Source organism: Hemiscyllium ocellatum, chromosome 22, assembly GCF_020745735.1.
Source record: "Hemiscyllium ocellatum isolate sHemOce1 chromosome 22, sHemOce1.pat.X.cur, whole genome shotgun sequence".
NCBI lineage: Eukaryota > Metazoa > Chordata > Chondrichthyes > Orectolobiformes > Hemiscylliidae > Hemiscyllium > Hemiscyllium ocellatum.
The window spans coordinates 58,612,288-58,628,478 of NC_083422.1; positions in this window are offsets into that span (position 1 = coordinate 58,612,288).

A 16,191-nucleotide genomic window follows, 5' to 3' on the forward strand; every position below is an offset into this window, starting at 1 on the left:
GCCTAACTCCCTGAGCTCTTGAATGACCTCCCCACCCCTCTTCCTACCTATGTCGTTGGTGCCAATGTGTACCACGACTTCTGGCTGCACACCCTCCCCCTTAAGGATTCTGAAGACACGGTCCGAGACGTCTCGGACCCTGGCACCCGGGAGGCAACAAACCATCCGAGAGTCTCGCCCATGTCCACAGAACCGCCTGTCCGTCCCTCTAACTAGAGAGTCTCCTATAACTAGCGCTCTCCTCCTCTCCCCCTTTCCCTTCTGAGTCTCAGAGCCAGACGTCACGCCACATACACCGTCACTGCAGCTTACACCTGCAAGGCTGTCCCCCCCAACAGTTTCCAAAGCTGTATACCTATTGTTTAGGGGAACGACCACAGGGGAACCCTGCACTGCCTGCTTCTTCCCCTTCCCACCTCTAACTGTTACCCAGCTACCTATGTTCTCCAGCGTAACTATGTCCCTGTAGCTTCTATCAGTCACCTTCTCAGCCTCTCGAATAATCCTCAGTTCATCCAACTCCAGTTCCAGTTCCCTAACTCGTTCAGTGAGGAGCAGGATCTGACTGCATTTCCTGCAGACGAAGTCGACAGGAGTATCGGTGGTCACCCCTACCTCAAACATCCTGCAGGAGGAACATTCCACTGCCTGCGCTGCCATGACTGTACACTTTGTCTCCAAAACAAGAACACTGAGTCAACAAACCATCTGAGAGTCTCGCCCATGTCCTCACTTTTTTTTATCATAGCCAATTGGATTTTGCTCTAGCTGGATTTTGAAGTGAGATTTATTTCCTGTTGCATTGATTATATTCTCAAAGAATATCTTTGATTCTCAAAGATCTATCCCACCCTGGCAATGTTTTTCTGCAACCTCTACCATCAGGGAGAAGGTACAGAAACCTGAACACACGCACCAGCCGGTTTCGCAACAGTTCCTACCCTATTGTTGTCAGAATATTGAATGGACTCACAAACTCTTAACATTCACCTGTACCTGTGTTTTTGTTTTCGCCGCTGTTTACCTATTATTTACTTATCTCTGCTACTTAACTCTGTGATCTGCCTGTATTGCTCACACCACAAAGCTTTTCACTGTGCCTTGGTACATGTGACAATAAATTCAATCCAATTATATGAAGACTTCCTCTTGGAAAGACCAGAGTGTTCTGTCCTGAGATGTATTCGAGCACTGCTTCCATTCTCCAATTACAAATGACTGTGCCACTGTGAACAATGCAAAGATCCGAGAGGGCAGTGAGCTGGCAAGGGCATATGCATCTATAAATATCTTGGGTCATTAATGAAGATGGCCTCTTGTCTTCATTCAAATTCTGGCTTAAATCATTAATGATGCAAGATTAATTTTCATCCTCATCATTTTGGTTTTGAAGGTGAAAGTCTTCCTCATTTGAAGGTGGTGGCTGACAAACTTTTACAAAACTCACTTGATCTTAATTCCATTGGATCCAACGGGATACATATTGGGAGGGTTGACCAGTCACCAGGTGGTGAAGTGAAAATTGCCCCAGATCACCCACGCACTAACTTGAAATGAACAACTCAGAAAAAGCAACCAATCCTCTCTTAAACATAATCCCTGGGGATCACAGAATAGGAAAGGCAATTTGTATGTTTTCTTTTCCCATTTAAAAAAGTGTTACCTAAATTGCCTCAGTCTTATATTCCCAGGACAGAAGGAAGTTTAAAATCAAAATGGGAAATGCTGAATTACTTGACAGATCAAGAAGCATCTATGGAGCCAGAAGCAGGATTAATGCTGCAGGTCTATAACCTTTCATTGACAGAACTTTCTTTCTGTGGAAATGTTAGACATGTTTGCACATTAATTCATCTAGGTTTGTCAGCCATTTGTCTCCTTACATAAAACTGCTATCTGAGTGACCCACAAAGGAAAGGAATCTAGTTTCAGCAGGTGGCATATTTCAGGAAGGTGGAATATTGGTGAAGCACACAAAAACAGAAATTGTTGGAGAAACTCAGCAAGGATAGTGGCCTCTCTGGAGAGAAAAACCGAGTTAACATTTTGAGTTTTGAAGAAGGGTCACTGGATTGCTGAGTTTTTTTTTGATTAGATTAGATTAGATTCCTTACAGTGTGGAAACAGGCCCTTCGGCCCAACCAGTCCACACCGACCCTCTGAAGAGTAACCCACCCAGACCCATTTACCTCTGACTAATGCACCTAACACTATGGGCAATTTAGCATGGCCAATTCACCTGACCTGCACATCTTTGGACTGTGGGAGGAAACCGGAGCACCCAGAGGAAACCCACACAGACACGGGGCAAATGTGCAAACTCCACACAGACAGTCACCCGAGGCTGGAATCAAACCTGGTGCTGTGAGGCAGCAGTACTAACCACTGAGCCACTGTGCCACCAGTGATTTCTGCTTTAGTGTGTTTGGTGATTTTGGTTTTATATTAATGTGAAGGAGAAGTGCTGTATTACAATCTCAGGAGGTTGTGAAATCATCAGGCTCCATATTGAACAGGAATATGGACTGGAGGTGTACGTGGAGGCCCCTTAAAGTTCTAACTTAAATCTGACATCTGTAAAGAATAATTTCTGTCCTCCTCTACACATAAGCAAAGCTGTTGCCAGGGTTGGAGGGTTTGAGCTATAGGGAGAGGCTGAATAGACTGGAGCTATTTTTCCTGGAGTGTCAGAGGCTGAGTGGTGACCTTAGAGATTTATAAAATCATGAGGGCATGGATAGCCAAGGTTTTTTTCCCCAGGGTAGGGGAATCTGAGAGAGCGTGGTTTAAGGTGAGAGGGGCAAGATTTAAAAGGGTCCTAAGGGGCCACTTTTTCACATGCAGGGTGGTATGTGTATGGAATGAGCTGCCAGAGGAAGTGGTGCAAACTATTACAATTACAGCATTTAAAAGGCATCGGGATGGGTATATGAATAGGAAGGGTTTGGAGGGATATGGGCCGGGTGCTGGCAAATGGGACTAGATTAATTTCAGATATCTGGTCAGCATTGAAGAGTTGGACTGAAGGGTTTGTTTCTGTGTTGTACATCTCTATGACTCTTTATCCATGTTCCTGCCCATGAGCCAAGCTTCATTTGACTTCACTAACTATAAATTCAGATTATGCAAACATAGGTGAATGGCTAATTATTAGGCAAAGTGAATGAAAATAAGATACTGTTTGTTACTTGCTGTGGTCAGCCTTTGAAACATTCTCTGGTTCAGTGGATTCAACCATTCTCTCTCTCTCTCTCTCTCTCTTTGTTTCTCCTTCTATCTTTTTCTCAACTTCTTTCTTTTAAGATAGTTACTTCATGCTGCTGTGTATCCACTTGCAGCCAAAGATCTAACGATAGCATCTTCTGACGATCTGAGTGGGCGAACTGTGAATGGTCCTTTGAATTCTTAGAAGCTGACTGGTAAAACAATTCAAGTCTGAAATGAATAACTTGAGCTGTCTTAGTTCATATAACCACAGGATGGCATTTAGGATTTGATGCCCTTGATTCGCATTGTAATAATTGCACATTTGCACAATGATCCATCCCCTTTGACTTAAACAAGGTGATTGTTAAATTCTCCCATCAGCATTTTTGACATCAAAGTTTTTCTACCAACCTTTCCCGATGTCTCCTTAAACACACAATAGCCAGTATAATGTTCGAAGGCTCCCTACTCGCTTATATCCCAATCCTTGCCTCACTCTCCCCTCTATTTGTAGCCAAAATAATCAATTAAAGGCATTTCCAGTGTAATGGCTATGGCATTTTTTTTCAATTGTTGGGACACTCTCATGGATTGCTTATTATTCATAGCCCAGAACAATCACCTTTTAGTTGCTAGCCATGTATCAATGTCACTTTTCTCAAATTCTTCCTTTTAAAAAATCCTGAAGAACAAACGCACCAGAGAGAATTGTCATGCAGCTGATGAGGAAAGCGATCTGAAGATAACAGTATTAAACCAATTAAACCAATGTTCTCTTTGCAGCATGAAGACAAATAAAGCATTGGGCCATACAAACAGAGGGACAGAATTATCAAAATCAAGAGATTATACTTACCCCTGAAATAAAACAGATGCTGGAGATCTGAAACAGAAACAGAAATCACTGGAGAAACTCTGCAGCACTGGCAGCATCTGTGGGAAAAGAAACAGAGTTAATGTTTTGAATCCAGTGACTCTTCACCAGAACATCTGACTCAAAATATTAACTCTGATTTCACTCCATAGAGTAAAAAATGAGGTCTGCAGATGCTGGAGATCACAGCTGCAAACGTGTTGCTGGTCAAAGCACAGCAGGCCAGGCAGCATCTCAGGAATAGAGAATTCGACGTTTCAAGCATAAGCCCTTCATCAGGAATGAGAGAGAGTAGCCAAGCAGGCTAAGATAAAAGGTAGGGAGGAGGGACTGGGGGAAGGGCGATGGAGGTGGGATAGGTGGAAGGAGGTCAAGGTGAGGGTGATAGGCCGGAGTGGGGTGGGGGCGGAGAGGTCAGGAAGAGGATTGCAGGTTAGGAGGGCGGTGCTGAGTTGAGGGAACTGACTGAGACAAGGTGGGGGGAGGGGAAATGAGGAAACTGGAGAAATCTGAATTCATACCTTGTGGTTGGAGGGTTCCCAGGCGGAAGATGAGGCGCTCCTCCTCCAGCCGTCGTGTTGTTATGTTCTGCCGGTGGAGGAGTCCAAGGACCTGCATGTCCTCGGTGGAGTGGGAGGGAGAGTTAAAGTGTTGAGCCACGGGGTGATTGGGTTGGTTGGTTCGGGCGGCCCGGAGGTGTTCTCTGAAGCGTTCCGCAAGTAAGCGGCCTGTCTCACCAAGATAGAGGAGGCCACATCGGGTGCAGCGGATGCAATAGATGATGTGTGTGGAGGTACAGGTGAACTTGTGGCGGATATGGAAGGATCCCTTGGGGCCTTGGAGGGAAGTGAGTGTGGAGGTGTGGGCGCAAGTTTTACATTTCCTGCGGTTGCAGGGGAAGGTGCCAGGGGTGGAGGTTGGGTTGGTGGGGGGTGTGGATCTGACGAGGGAGTCACGAAGGGAGTGGTCCTTGCGGAACGCTGATAGGGGAGGGGAGGGAAATATATCCTTGGTGGTGGGGTCCGTTTGGAGGTGGCGGAAATGGCGGCGGATGATACGTTGTATGCGGAGGTTGGTGGGGTGGTAGGTGAGAACCAGTGGGGTTCTGTCTTGGTGGCGGTTGGAGGAGCGGGGCTCAAGGGCGGAGGAGCGGGAAGTGGAGGAGATGCGGTGGAGGGCATCATCAATCACGTCTGGGGGGAATCTGCGGTCCTTGAAGAAGGAGGCCATCTGGGCTGTGCGGTGTTGGAGTTGGTCCTCCTGGGAGCAGATGCGGCGGAGACGAAGGAATTGGGAATATGGGATGGCGTTTTTACAGGGGGCAGGGTGGGAGGGTCACTCCATAGATGCTGCCAAATCGGCTGAGTTTCTCCACCAACTTCTGTGTTGTATTTGGTTATACATACTCCGTCCTACAACTTTCCAAACTCTCAATTCTCTTGACTTTAGCCTCTTTCACATTCCCCTCTGTCCTTGCCTTTGCCCCATCAATAATGCTCATACCTTCACCTGAGTAAATTCGATAGTCTGAAATTCTTTGCCTAGGTCCTTCATTTCTCTCTCCTCTTTTTACAACCCTCTTTAAAACACACCTCTTTGTCCAATCCTTTGGTCTTCTTTTCTTTGGCCCAGTATCTCTGTTGCCCAGTGTCTCTGGCCATTGTCTTAGGACCTTGCTGGCATTAAAGATGTTCTTTAATACGAATGGATAGTATAAACACTATGTGTGGTTCTGAGCCATGATCCATTCATGAGACCAATAATAGTGTCCTTGGAAATGTACAGAAGAAGTAAAGACACCAAACTCCTTTCAAGGAGCCAGAATATAAATTATGCAAAGACTGAATTTCAGCTTTCAACAGATTAATACCTTATGAAGAAAAATTGTTCAAGATTTTGCAGAGTTAGATGCCCTAAGGACACAAGTTTGCAAAAGTTATTCCCAACTTAAGACTGCAGGTCTGGATGCACAGATGGCCCTTGCTGGACAAGTCCTCAGGAGTGGTCACCTTTGGCTGGTGAACGTGAAGCAAAATCCCAGTTATTGTGTTTGTGCTGAAGCTCTTAGACTCAATATTTGATTTGATATATTCTTTCAAAAGTGAGTTTGTACTGGCTACAGATGAAGAGAAATTTTTGCGTACAACGTTCTCTGTAATTGAATTTAAATGAGAGAACCACAGAAAGCATTATACAGTGCTGAAGCAGGCCATTCGTCCCTTTGGATCAGTACCAGCTTTCCAAACGAGCATCACACGAAGTGCCATTTTCCTGCTTCTTTGGCATCTTCTCAACACAAAGCTGCCTTTCTAGTTTATTAAAACCAAACAATGAAAATTAATATGAATTTCAAAGTAGGGGAAGGTAATGGCTTGTTGGGTTCAATTACTTCCCAAACCCTCTCCCCCCCAACAAAATGTTGTATTCCATCCAGAGTTATTAATTCTTGGTACATTCCTGAACATTTCATCATGAGATCTCTCAATCTGAATTTTGAGAGATTAGGCTGTTTCCTGAATGTGTGTGTGTATTTTATGGCAAGAGAGTGTGTATGTATATTTGAGAGAGTGTGTGTGCCTGTCTGTATGTGTGTGTGAGAGAGACAGAAAGTGTGTGTATGTGTGTGAGAGAATGTGTCTGTGTGTGTGTCTCTGCGTGTGTGTTCGAGAGAGTGTGTGTCTGTGTATGTGTTTGTGTGTGTGTGTGTGCGCGGTGTGTATGAGGGAGAGAGTGTGTGTTTGTGTATGTATGAGAGAGAGTGTGTGTCCATATGAGAGTGAGAGAGAGAGAGAGAGACAGAGAGAGAGAGAAAATGTGTGTGTGTAAGAGAGAGAGAAAAACTGTGGGTGGGTGTGTGTGCGTGTCTGTGTGTGAGAGAGTGTGTGCACGTGTGTGTGTGTGCCCCTGTGAGAAAGAGTGTGCATTAGAAAGTGTGTGTGTGTGAGAGAGGGTGTGTGTTTGTGTATCTGTTGAGAGAGAATGTATGTGTGTGTGTAGAGCTGTGACAGTGTTATCGATCCACTCATGGCAAGTACCCAATGTTGTGTGCCCGACCAACCTATTGTGTTCACTTCAAAATGCAGCTGCATAATAACCACTACATTTATTTTCCAGGTTTGCTTTCTCTCTTTGCTAGTTTTTCTCCAGTTAAGGCTGTTGATTTGTTTTTATTCATTCTCAGGCTGAGGAGGCTGCTGGCTAGACCAGCACTTATTGCCAGCTCCTAGGGCAGTTAAAGGTCAGGACTGTGGTTGTGGAGTCCATGCAGGTCAGACCAGGCAAGGGTATCAGCTTCCTTTCCCATAGCACATTAGTGAACCAGATAGGCCTTTCCCAACAATCGTCAATGGATTCATTCTCATCATCAGACTCTTAATTACACATTTTTATCAAACTTATATTCTATTATCTGTCATAGCATGATTTGAATGCGGATTGCCAGAACATTACCTGGGTCACAGGATTAACAGTCCAGCAATAATACCATTAAGTTACTGCCTCCCCAAAGCTCTAAAAAGGCCTATTTTCAGAGGACCCCATGAATTTTCCAGTTGGCCTTCAGATTCACCAAGGTGCTGGGTCCTGAGCCAGGTAGAGGAAGAGGGGGTGTTGGTGAGTTGGGGGAGGGGTGTGTGGGGGAGGTGGGTAATGGGGAGGGGGGTTTGCTGTGCAGTGCTAAAGGTGGTCACTGAGGAACCCCCTCTCCATCTGCCCCGCTGCCACTACAGCCCCCACTGTGGCCAGTTCTCTCTGTCTGAGGGTGACCCGGCTGTTCAGGAGATGCTTTTCTTAAAACTCCAGAAAGTTGAAGTGAGGGCACCTCCAAAGTGGTGGCAATTTCTGTCTCACCTCCTTTTGCCTCCTTCCCATTAACCTTCCTGGTGTTGGAGGGTTGGGGTGAGGGGGGGTGGTGCGGGGAGGTGGGATATGTGGAGGTGGAGGGATCTTGGCCACGCTCCTAATTGAACAGGATGCCCTTATTTGGCCACTAACTGGCCAATTTAGAGAAACTCATAAGTGGATGACTGTTCTCCAAGTGCAGCCTTCTGATCCCTGTTTGATTTTGATGTTGGAATTAGAAAACATATGGGGAAAATCCTTCCCCTGACTACTCCATTCATAGAATCTCTACAGTGCACACAAGCCACTTGGCCCATCAAGTCTGCACTGACCCTCTTGAGGGCATCCCACCCAGACCTACCTTCCATCCTTTCCCTGCATGTACCCTGGTTAATCCACCTAACATGCTCATTCCCACTCAGTCATTTTCTTTTTCACATCTTTGTATCAATAATAAAGAAAAACATTCACAGAGAATGAAAAGAGAGTATAATTTTAAATCTCCTACCCCTGCCCAAGTCCTGTCCAACCACACCTCCAGCCCCAGGTTATTTGTAGGCAAGGCCAATGTGTTAGTGAAAACCACAAATGCTGGAGATCACAATGGATCAGGCAGCATCCATGGGGAGAGAGCAAGCTAACGTTTCAAGTTGCGATGATTCTTTCCAAATCAATCCTGGTAGCACGGTGGCTCAGTGGTTAGCACTACTGGCTCACAAAACCTAGGACCCAGGTTCGATTCCAGCCATGGGTAACTGTCTGTATGGAGTTTACATGATCTTCCTGTGTCTGTGGACGTTTCCTCCCGTAGTCCAAAGATGTGCAGGTTAGGGTGGATTGGCCATGCTAAATTGCTCGGGGATGTGTAGGTTAGGTGCATTAGTCAGATGAAATGTAGAGTAATAGGGTAGGGAAATGGGTCTGGGTGAGATACTCTTCGGAGGGTCATAGGGCCAAATGGCTTCTATATTTTGACAGTCTTACTGCTTATTGATATACTGTTCCCACCTGTTTGTTTTTATGGATGTGGAAGCACTGCTGTGCTATGTAGGTGTCACCTGTTCCTGCACCCAGATGGCCAATGTGCATTTGTGAGCCTGATTCAAGAAGGAGAGCAGTCTACTTAAATCTGAAATGTATCACAGGCAAACCTAATCTGGTTGTTTGCAAATACCCCATGCATGTTCCCTCACTAATTCATGCTTCAGCTTGATAACACTGATTGATTTTTACCATCTCCATCTCTATCAATGCCCCACCCCTTCCCACAAATGAAGGATTGAGTCTGAGATTTTTTTTGTTTTGTTTGTATTCATTCAGAGGATGTGGGTGTCACTGGCCATGTCAGCATTCATTACCCATTGCGAATTGCCCATAGAACAGCATTGGTTTGGGTCTGGAGTCATATGTAAGCCAGACCAGGTAAGGATGACAGTTTCCTTTCCTAAAGGACATTAGTGATACCATAGGATCATAGAATAGAATAGAATCCCAACAGTGTGGAAATAGGCCATTTGGCCCAACAAGTCCACACCAGCCCTCCAAAGGGTATCCCACCCAGACCCATGCTCCTACCCTACTGCTCTACATTTACCCCTGACTGATGCACCTAGCTTATACATTCCTGAACACCATGGGCAGTTTAGCATGGCCAATCCATCCTAATGTATGCATCTTTGGGGTGTGGGAAGAAACCCACGCAGGCACTGGGAGAATATGCAAACTCCAGATGGACAGTCACCTGAGGTTGGAATCGAACCTGGGTCCCTGGCACTGAGAGGCAGCAGTGCTAACCACTGAGTCAGTGTGCTGCCCGAAGCTACTTTTTTGACCATCAACGATGGATTTACAGTCATCATTAGACTCTTAATTCCAGATTTTTATTGAATTCAAATTCCACAGTTTGCCATGGCGGGATTTGAATTTGGGTGCCCAGAGCATTGTCTGGATCTTTGGAGTGAAAGTTCAGCAAAAGTGCCACAAGACCACTGTCTCCCCGGCATCTACTTAGCTCACTGTTTTAGTACATGAGTGTAATTCCCTACCGAACTGTATTGGGGTGCATTAATCCTTCACAGTGTTCAGACAAAAATGTTCGGACTGAGAATCATATGATTCTCAAGATTAGCTTCACCCTGTGAAAGCTGTGCTTGTTCTCAGCAGTGAAAGTCAGGTTGTGTAAAACCCAATCGCTGTGTCTTTGCTGGCTTTCTGAGTGGAAGGAGCAGAATGTTTGATGTGTTGCACCCTACGTGCATGAAGGACTCCCTGCATCTTGCCTTCAGCCAATTTTGACTTCCTTTTCTCCTTTTGATTAAAAGAAGCCAACCTCTGCACAGCAGGCAGTCAGCAGCTCTGGACCACTTTCTGTCGCTAAGTGAATTAGACATCTGTGTGCCAGCTTATGAAACCCTATGTGCTGAACGTCCATTGCTATTACAGCAATAAGCATCACTGTTGCGTGCATGTGTAGCAAAACCTAATCTTTGTTATGAAGAGCTGGTTTCATAATGCAACCAACTTCATTTTGAACAAATTTCTCTGTTCATCAAAGGAAATGTACGCTTGAGAAAGGCGACCAATGCTAAATGGTGTCAAATGATGTGGTGGTGCTGGTGTTGGACTAGGGTGGACAAATGCAGAGGTCATATGACACCAGGTTATAGTCCAACAGGTTTCTTTGAGATCACAAGCGCTGCGTGTGCTCACTGGTGAGGGAACAGCGCTCCAAAAGCTTGTGATTTCAAATAAGCCAGTTGGACTTTAACCTGGTATTGTATGACTTCTGACTAAGTATTGTCAAATAAGTAACAAAAAGACATTGAACTAACCAGTGCTCAGTGCCAGACATGGCCACTTTGTAGCCTTCTGACCACAACAGGTAAGAACATAAGGAATTGGAAAAGGGTTAAGCTGACAAATCTCTTGAGTCTGCCATACTGGGAAATAAGATCACGGCTGATCTATTGTTGCCTTAACTCCACTTTCCTAACTACTCCAACCCTTTAACATTATCAGTGAAAAACAACATTAAGCTCAGCCTTGAATACAATCATTGACCAAGCCCCAGTTGCAGACTGGAAGAGAATTCCAAACACGACCTGCCCCTGAGATAAGAAAATCCTCATCTCTGTCTTAAATGGGAGAATTCTTATTTTTAAACTGTGCCTCCTGGTTCTGATTTGCCCAGAAGAATAAATGGCTTTCCCTCTTTATCCCTTGTCAAGCCTTTTCAGAATCTAGTGCATGACTACTCAAATTCTGTTTCAGAGATTCAAGGTCACTGTGTAGGCCAACACTCTGATGCTGTCCTCATGCAGCTCTGCACAGTCAGAGACATGGCCTTTTCTACAGATGTGTCATCAAGGTCCTGCCTCAGAATGATATGAATGTGGAACTGTTTTTTAAAAAAAACTTTTATTTTTGGTGTACTGACCAGTCATCATCCTTAAAAGAGTTCACCTGGTCATGATCATGTTTGTGGGATGTTACTGTGAGATGATGAAGTAACATTGATATTTGCCAGTCGAGATGATATGTTGTTTGGAGGTTAGCTCTGTGCTGATGGTTTCCGTCTGGTGCCCTTTTCCTTCAAAGCATGAGAAAAAAAAACAGCTAATAAGGTGAGTAAACAATCACTGAAACCTTGGTTTTGTAGAGCATAGAATAATTATAAACCAACAGCAACTGTGTGTTCACCACATCTTAAAGAATACGACTTCAAAATATCAGGATCCTTCACCTCTGAGACTGACAGTAATAATGGGCTTCTGCTGTAGCTTCAGAGACTCAAACTGACAAGATCTGTAGCACACTTTAGATTACCTGGACTACTGAAGAGAAAAATTACCTCAGATAATTGGGTGTTTGGATAACTGAGTCTGTAATTATGGTATTAAGTGGTTTGAGGAATAAAGAACTGCTTTGGTTGATGTGCTGTTTCAAGTAGGAAGTCAACAAAGAACAATATAGCAGAGGAACAGGCCCTTTGGCCAATCAAGTCTGTGCCAGCACCTGATCTGTCTGTATCCCTCTGATCAGTATTCACACTGCTTTACCTGGAGAGATTGTGGTTCTTATTTTGGTGTTGCCCTGATGACAGCCTTTGTAATTTACCGCTGGAGGAGAGGAGCTGGTCTGAGGGTAATGCTGTGATGAAACTGCATGGTGTATGCAGCTGGTGGGTTTTTAAAATGCACCTGCCTGGTGGGCCAGGCCTCACGAATGCTCCTACCAGAAGCTTCTTCTCCAGCGCATGTGACATGGTCCTGGGCATCATTTTATAAGCGACACTGAACCACGCAGCTTGTGTGAGCGGAGCAATTCTTTAAGCGTGGAGCAAGCCTTAAGCTTAGTGAGAAACATTACCTCATCAGGGGACTTGTCAAAAGCAACACCTTTCTGCCTGCATGTGGGGCAAGTGAAAGTGGATGAAATAGATTTGGCCCATTGGGATAAGTTGCCCCACCTTTGTGACTGACCCATGAACAAAAGTAACTGAGAGGCACTGTACTGTGTTTGTTAAGTTAGCTGGGAGACCTTTTCTTGCTTTAACCCTAATGTTCTGTGGCAACATAAAGTCATTCAGCATGAAACAGGCCCTTCGACCCATCTCGTTCACGTCAACCAGCTTTCCTAAACTGAACTCGTCCCGTATCCTTGCATCTGGCCCATATCCTTCTAAACCTTTCCTGTTTGTGGATCTGTCCAAATGTCTTTTAAATGTTGTAATTGTACCAGCTTCCACCACATCCTCTGGCAGCTCATTCCATATACACACCACCCTCTGAGAAAAGTTGCCCCTCAGGTCCCTTTTAAATCCTTCCTTAAACCTCTAGTTCTGGACTCTCCTACCTTGAGGAAAAGACCTTTGACTATTCACCTTATCTATGTCCCTCACAATTTTATAAACCTGAATAAGGTCACCCCTGAGCCTCCTACACTCAAGGGAACCAAGGTCCCAATCTCCTTATAACTCAAACCCTCTAGTACAAGTAACTTCCTTGTAAATCTGTTTGCATCCTTTCCAGTTTAATAACATCTTTTGTATAGCAGGATGATTGGAATTGTACACAGTACTCCAAAAGTGGCCTTACCAGTGTCTTGTACAGTCGCAACATGACGTCCAACCCCTATGCTCAATACTCTGACCAATGAAGGCAAACGAGCCAAATACCTTTCTCACCATCCTGTCTCCCTGTCATGCCACTATCAAGGATCTATTTACCTGCAATCCTAGGTCTCTCTGTTCAACAATATTCACAAGGATCTTACTATGAACTATGTAAATCCTGCCCTGATTTGTCTTATCAAAATTAAGTACCTCAAATTCATTTAAATTAAACTCCATCTGTTATTCCTCAGCTCACTGGCCCAGGTGATCATGGTCCCTCTTAAACGCTGACCTCCATAATCATGAAGTGTGTGGAGAGGCTGGTCATGGTCCATGTCAACTCTCGTCTCCCACTCTGCCTTGATCCTCTACAATTTGCCTAGGACAGGACAGGTCCACAGTGGATGCCATATCGCTAGCCCTGCACTCATCCCTGGAACATCTGAACAACAAGGACACGTATGTCAGACTGCTGCTCATTGACTCCAGCTCTGCCTTCAACACCATCATCCCTTTAGACTGATCTCAAAGCTCTGAGACCTTGGTCTTGACTCTGGCCTCTGCAACTGGATCCTCAGCTTCCTGACGCACAGATTGCAATCAGTGAAGACAGACAATTAAATTATGGCACAACATTAGTCACCATCCAATATTGTGGCACTTCACCCATGCCTGTCAACGATACAAATATCTCTGCTCGGGGCCCCATACTTTCTTTTCTAGCTTCCCACAGTGTCCTGGATACATTTGATCAGGTCACTGAGATTTAACTACCTTGATGAGTTGTAAGATCTTCACCATCTCCTCTTCTGTAATGTGGTCTCACTTCAATATCTTACTAATTATTTCCTGAAGTTCCCTAACTTCCATGATTTTCACCACAGTAAATACTGAAGTGAAATATTCACCCATCTCCCGCGGTTCCACACTTATGACCATAAGACATAGGAGTTGAAGTAAGGCCAGTTGCCCCATAGAGTCCAATCTGTCATTCAATCATGAGTGATAGTCATTTCAACACCACTTACCCCCACTCTTCCTATAGCCCTTAATTCTTTGTGAGATCAAGATGTTATCAATCTCTGCCTTGAAGACATTTAACGTCCCAGCCTCCATTGTGCTCCGTGGCAATGAATCCTACAATCCCACCACTCTCTGACTGAAGAAATGTCTCCTCATTTCCATTCTAAGTTGACCCTCTCTAATTCTAAGGCTGTGCCCACGGGTCCTAGTCTCCCGTCTGATGGAAACAAATTCCCAGCGCCCCTTTCTAAGCCATGCATTATCTTGTAAGATCTCCCCTTAACCTTCTCAACTCTAATTAATACAATCCCAGGATCCTCAGCCGTTCATCGTACGTTAGGTCTACCATTCTAGGGATCATCCGTGTGAATCTCCACTGGACACGCTCCAGTGCCAGTATGTCCTCCCTGAGGTGTGGGGCCCAAAACTGCACACAGTATTCTAAATGGGGCATAACCACAGCTTTATAAAGTCTCAGTAGCACATCGCTATTTTTACATTCCAACCCTCTTGAGATAAATGACAAAATTACATAAATTACCTCGCTGACCTTTAAGGAGTTGTCTTCTCACCCTAGTTACGCTTTTACCCTTAATATATGTTTACAATCACTTTGGATTCTCCTTAACCTTATCTGCTAAAACTATCCTTTGTGCCATCCTGATTTCTCTCTTAAATTTACTCTTACACCCCCCACAATCCTCAAGGGATTTGCTTGATCCCTGCTGTCTATACCTGACACATGCCCCCTTTTTCTTGACCAGAACCACAATATGTCTAGTCATCCAGTTTTGCCTCCTCCTGCCAACTTTGCTGTTCACACTAATAGGAACTGTTGGATCCTTGGCATCTAACGTTTGAAAGCCTCCTTACCAAATGCCATTTTGCCTTAGAATAGCCTCCCACAATCAACTTTTGAACTTTCCTGTCCAATACCATCAAAATTGACCTTCCCTCAATTTTGAACTTTAACTTGTGGATCAGGCCTGTCCTTTTCGATAACTATTTAAAAACTGACCGAATTATGGTCCCTGGTCCCAAAGTGTTCTCCCACTGACACCTCAGTCACTTGCCCTGCCTTATTTCCCAAGAGAAGGTCCAGTTTTGCCTCTTCTCTAGGAGGACAATCTACTATCAATTGGGAAAGTTTATTTTACACTCCTGACAGATTCCTCTCCATCCAAACCCTTAACATGATGACAGTCCCAGTCTATGTTTGGAAAGTTAAAATCCCCCACTATTACAACCCTATGATTACAGATATTTGAGATCTCTCGACATATTTGATCCTCAATTTCCTGCTGCATGCCAATAGTACAATCCAATCAAAGTGACCACTCCCTTCTTATTTCTCAGTTCCATCCATTCACACTAACAGGATGATCCCCAGGAATATCCTCTCTAAGTGCTGCAGCGATGTTTTCCCTAATCAAGAACATCACTCCCCCTCCTCTTGCCTCCTCTTCTATTCTTCCTATAGCCCCTGTACCTTGGAATATTGAGCTACCAGTCCTGTCACTCCCTCAGCCATGTCTCTGTTATAGCTACAATACCCCAGTCCCATATTCCTAACTATGCCCTAAGTTCATCTGCCTTACCTGTCAGGCCTCTTGCATTGAAATAAATGCAGTTTAATTCATTAGACTTAACCTTGTTCTCTGACATGGCATAGCTTGCCTTGTCTATTTAATGTGCTGTCTTTAACTCTTGTACCAGCCTCATCCTTCTCTTTTGTCTTGTCCTGCTTAGGGTCCCACCTCCCTGTCAAACTAGTTTAAACCCTCCCAAATAGCTTGAGCATATCTTTCCACCAAGACATTGGTTCCCCTTCAGTTCAAGTGAAACCTGTCATTCTTGCTCAGATCACTCAGCCCCAGAGGAGATCTCAATGATTCAATGCTCTGAGTCCCTGCCCCCTGCATTAGCTTCTCAGCCACACATTTGACTGCCCTATCCTCTTATTCCTACTCTCATTGGCACGTGGCACCAGGAGTAATCAGGAGATTACATTCTTTGAGGTCCTGCTTTTTAACCACCTGCCCAATTTCCTATATTTGTTCTGGAAGACCTCATCCCTTTTCCCACCTATCTTTTTGCTAAGTATACAGCAAAATATACAGCAACCATGGTCCCC